The sequence below is a fragment of the Sinocyclocheilus rhinocerous genome, unplaced genomic scaffold (assembly GCF_001515625.1).
Source record: "Sinocyclocheilus rhinocerous isolate Xijiao unplaced genomic scaffold, SAMN03320098_v1.1 scaffold7, whole genome shotgun sequence".
NCBI classification, from domain to species: domain Eukaryota; kingdom Metazoa; phylum Chordata; class Actinopteri; order Cypriniformes; family Cyprinidae; genus Sinocyclocheilus; species Sinocyclocheilus rhinocerous.
This window is the reverse complement of record NW_015664002.1, coordinates 9213-14428: the sequence shown is the minus strand read 5'-3', so window position 1 is coordinate 14428 and position 5216 is coordinate 9213. Positions and strand designations below refer to the sequence as shown.

The following is a 5216-nucleotide window of genomic DNA, read 5'->3' as shown; positions in this document are numbered from 1 at the left end:
TGTAGTCACAATGTTATATTGAGTCACGCTTATCAAAAAAAAAAAACACTGATAAAAGCATATATACCCCTACTTTATTGGTATTTAAATAGTATATGTTTATGTTTAACTTTATTCTTGAACAGATGGCGCTGTACCAAGCAGTATATAAAAACTGTTTCTGTTGCTCATGAAAACGTTTCTGAAATGTCTGTGTATTTGACAAATATTGCATGTTATTTACTTCATCTGTGATAGAGTATGCAAACACCGTGAGAGCGTCACTACCAGGAGCAGAAAGTGTCCGACTTGACGTCTCCGCTTTCAATTCCGCCCGACTGCAAGTGGCTTCTCTCGCCGATCGGTCTGCGCAGCGCTGCATGAAGTCGAACACACCTAATGAGGAAATTACGTCACTCCCTTTGCCAAGTGCATTCCAAACAACTACATAGTGGCACGCACGTGCCCTGATCACTCCAAAGTCCCCACTCCAAAGGCATAGGGACTTCCATTTGGAATTTGCCCCGTGAACCGTAAAATAAAGAAATTAACAATATATTCAAGAGATAATGATTTTGGGTTTTCATAATAAAAAATTATATCTTTAAGGATAAAACTGTGGTTCATATTAGTAGGGTTAAAAATATAAAAACTTAAATCAACTCAAAATTTATTGGTTATACTACAATCACAATAAACAGGCAGCTGTTTCTTCAACAAGACCACAAAATAAGCAAATTTCATCAACATCAAAATATTTACAGATAGTTTAGTGTCGCTAATATAAGTTGTTGCACTTGTTTTTACATCGTAGATCACATGATAACGTCAACATGGCGGATGATGTCCAGATCGCATTCATGCTTAACGAGATTTGGCTGTAGAGTACGTACTCTTTTAGCGCTCAATAAGTAAGTACTTATTGAAATTAAGTACCTACTCATTGAGTATTCGATTTCGAACGCAGCCAGTGCCCTGCAGACTTTAGTTGCAACCCTCATTAAACACCTGATCCATATGATCAAGTCCTTCAGGCTTATCTGAAAGCCTACATGCTGTGTGTGGAGGAGGAGGTTAGAACTAAAGGTGTCCTCGCTGAACTCGTAAGATGGGACTTTCTGAGAGCTCCTATTGTACTGTACCACCTGACCACGGCATATTCATTTAGGTGTTGATATGGTGCTATAGAAACGCATTATTTCCAGTCCGAGGACGTGAACAGCTGATAGAAAGACGACAGGGATCGAAGGAGAGCACATTCCTCATCTCCAGCCCTAGCACTACCAACACACCCTCACCAGATATACACTTACTAAAACTGAGGAAAACAGACAGAACACACAAACGCTTCAGGACGGAGCCGGGACAAAATAATAAGCAAACGGTTCAGTGGTTTGTGATCTATATGGAGTTAAAAATAACTCTGCCTCCAGTTATTTAGTTAGGCTTGGAAAATTATTAATTTTCATAAGATATTGTGAAAGCTCACACTTGTCTCACTTGTTGATTTGTTTGATTTTTTTCGGTTAACAATTCTAATATTAATGTAGTATATCTGTGACATACAGTATACATGTAATGTCATGTGAATGTACATTAAATGAAATTAATCATGCTTTTTTTTAAAATGCTTTTTCTGTCTTTAACCCCAACATTTTAGCTTTTCCTTGTGCTTCAGGTCAGAACACAGCTCATTCCCTTTGAAATACTGGAAGAAAATCGAAATAATACATCTTTAAGCACTAATAATTTACCATCATTGAGAAAATTGAATGAAACCAGCGAATACAAATCAAAAAGTGACACACTGTTAGTCTGTTTTCTATTTTCATAGCACTCTATACAGATATAAACTCCACAACAATAACAAATGTAACTGATAATCCTTTATGGATCCAGTAAAATTTACAGTTACAGTGGTAAAATATTATGCACTGATACAGTGCAGAGTAAAAATATAGTAAAAGTGATATATAATATTAAAAAGTATATGTAGTACAAGTAGTAAAGTGAATAATATAAAAAGCGAGTACAACAATACAATAACATAAGTAATATAATAGATTTCTAATAGCACAAATTATATGTATAATACCATAATAAATAAATGAATAACAATAGATGAATAATAGCATTTACATTTAGTCATTTTGCAGATGCTTTTATCCAAAGCGACTTACAACTGGAGAATACATAAAGCGATTCTTCTTAAAGAGGCAAACAGACACAGGAAGTGCTTGTAATACCAAGTTTTAGGCATTGTTCAAATAAGTACAGGCTAGAAAGGAATAGAATAGAAAATTCTAATTTTATTTAGAAATAAAATAGAAAATGTATTAATAAATAAAGAGAAAGACAAAGTTTTTTTTTTTTAGGATGAATTCAAGTAGCATCGAAAGAGATGAGTTTTCAGCTGTCGATTGAAAATTGTCAGGGATTCACCGTTCCGGATAGGGGTGGGAAGATCATTCCACCAGCCAGGAATGGTGGACGAGAATGTTCTGGAAAGTGATTTTGAGCCTCTCTGTGATGGTACCACGAGGCGTTGCTCACTAGCGGATCTCAGACTTCTGAAGGGGATGTAGATTTGTAGTAGTGAGTGGAAATTGCAAGCATCAATGTCTTGAACTTGATACGAGCCGCAACCGGTAGCCAGTGCAAGGAGATAAAGAGAGGTGTAACATGGGCTCTTTTGGGCTTGTTGAATATGTAATATCAAGGGTCGAATAATACAGAATAGACAATATTGAAGAATAAATTAATAGTAAATTATAAAGTAAATGAAATAATCATGAAAAGTACAGTTTTAAAATAGTATTTGTGTAATAATTATTAAGCAAAGACACAACTAATGATAAACAAAAACATTTCCCCACGTGATGAATTGAACAGCATGTTAATTTATGCATGAAAAAGGAACCACACAGGGCGCGGCTAAGCCCTGCAACAGCATCCGATTGGGACAATTGCATCTGGGATGGACCAAATCAGCTCGCTTAAAAACCCAATGCCTGAACAGATGCTTGCTTGCTGCTTGCTCTCTGGATCTTTGGCTCTTCCGCCTTATTGATTGCGCTACAAAGCGCTCACAGCCGTAACATCAGGCTAGTGATCCTCCAGAACTCCAAAACTTCGTCAAACTTCGTGACTGCAGAAATCTTCAAAGTCGAAATCTTCAAAAAATCTTTGTTAAACTTCCTCTGGTACTGATGGCCATCAGGGCCACCCCTCACAGGTCTACTGGAGTCCCCCCATTCGAGATGATGACGGGGCGACAAATGACACTACCGCTACACCTGCTGTACCAACCTGGTGACATGAACCTTGTCACCGCCTACACCACTCACCAGTACCTGGAACAGTTAAATCAGCACCTGAGAATGACTTTCGCCTTCGCACAACAACAACTCGAAAGAAGCGCGGAAGGTCGTAAAGCCTACTACGACCAAAAGGCCTCTCACCAGGAACTCAACGTCGGAGACAAAGTGTGGTACTACAGCTTCGCCCAACCAAGGCAGAATGCTCCCCATCGCCTGTCAAAGAAATTCCTACCTCACTGGACAGGACCCCATGAGATTGTGGACAAGCTCTCACCTGTTGCCTATCGAATCAAAATCAGACAGGGGCGCGGCGAGCCAGTCCTTCGATGGGTCCATCGAAATCAGATAAAGAGGCACCAGGGCTCCAACCGACAGGAAAAGGAGGAAGATCAAACCCACTGACACAGACCGACAATCCCATGCTCTACACCACACTAACATAAGTTCTGTCACTCTAGGAAAACCATATGGCTAACTTTCTTAAACATAACACCAACACACTCTCCTCCACCGCACTGCTAGGACCAACCTCTAGTAGAGAGGAGTTGCTCCACACATGTGACACTTGTTGTGTTTTTCCTTTTTCCTCTTTCACTATAATTTCCTTTCCCCTCTAGTCCCCTCATCAGGGAACTCCCGTAACCCAACTGTAAATTCAGGTCCCGAAATTAGGATTGACTCCTTTCACCAAAAAAAAAGTTGTCGTAAAACATTGTGAAAAGCTATTGCCAACCGATCGAGGCGACCCCGCCAAACAGTGATCTTCACTGATAATTGTTCCTTCTTTTCTGTTCTGTTACCAGGGAGATGTTCGGACTCGCCGTTTTGATCCTCTGCGTAATTGGGGTTAGGCCCCAGCCAGAAGTTGCGTCGCCAGGACCAGCGTCGGGGATCGTACTCTGTGAACAACCGGGGTTATTGATAACGAACTGCAAAACTTACACCCAAAAGATGTACGTCCGACTTGATCCCCGTGATGTTTTCAGAGATCACTACACCCTCTCAGCCACTCAAACCACTTGGGCCGGCGCCTGTTGGACTCGAGAAGTCCTCACCCAAGCCCAGGCAGATGTGAACCACATGCTGCACCAATTACAGAAAATGACTGTAACCCAGGCTGAATTAAGCGGGTACAACCGGCGTCCCAAACGATTTTTGGGCACCCTGCTGGTGGCTGCTGCGGCTGTAGGAACTCTGTTTAACATTGGTATGAACACCGCTAATGCCGTGAATCTGGCCACCGTGAGGCGGCATGTGGGCGAAATCCAGGCTGAAATGCCTGAGATACGACAGCAGCTCTCAGTCCAGAGCCATGCCCTACAGTCCTTCGGGAAGTTGCTGAACGGCACCATCACAATTCGAAATACCCATAGCACCCTTCTAAACCAAACCATCAAATCCATCAACAAACTATTTTCGGTCGTACAAAAAGATTTAGCTCAAATACAACTCCTAACTACCCTCATGGCCAACATGCTACGAGAAGGAATTCTTCAGAGGTGCATGAGCAGTAATTGCTTGTAATTCATTGAACAAGCATGAAAAAGCATTGTCTAAAGTGCTTCCATTAATTATCTGTAAAGTACAGCATCCTGAAAAACACACTTTTTCTTGGCTAAGTTTAGATATGTATATGTTATATGTCGAATATGCTTGACTGCCTCAATGAGATTCGCAAGGTTGGATATGCAGCTGGAGCTCTCTCAAATAAGGACCACACACACCTTACTTAATAGGAGGCTGTTCTTGCATTGGCCGGGAATCGGACACGGGTCTCCCGCGTGGCAGGCGAGAATTCTACCACTGAACCACCAATGCACGACTGGCTCAAGGAAATGTGCAAGTCTAGGAAGCGATAAACTGAACAAGTTCCATAGGCATTTGATGAAAAGAAATGGACTAATGAGTCTCTGAACA

At 41.0% G+C, this 5216-nt stretch overlaps 1 non-coding gene across 1 annotated transcript; it reads right to left on the bottom strand.

The window, feature by feature from the left end:
* Positions 1-5046: 5046 nt before the first annotated feature.
* Positions 5047-5117, bottom strand: trnag-gcc (transfer RNA glycine (anticodon GCC)). Its single transcript has one exon. It is a non-coding gene; the product is annotated as a tRNA-Gly (tRNA).
* Between the last annotated feature and the right edge of the window lie 99 nt (positions 5118-5216).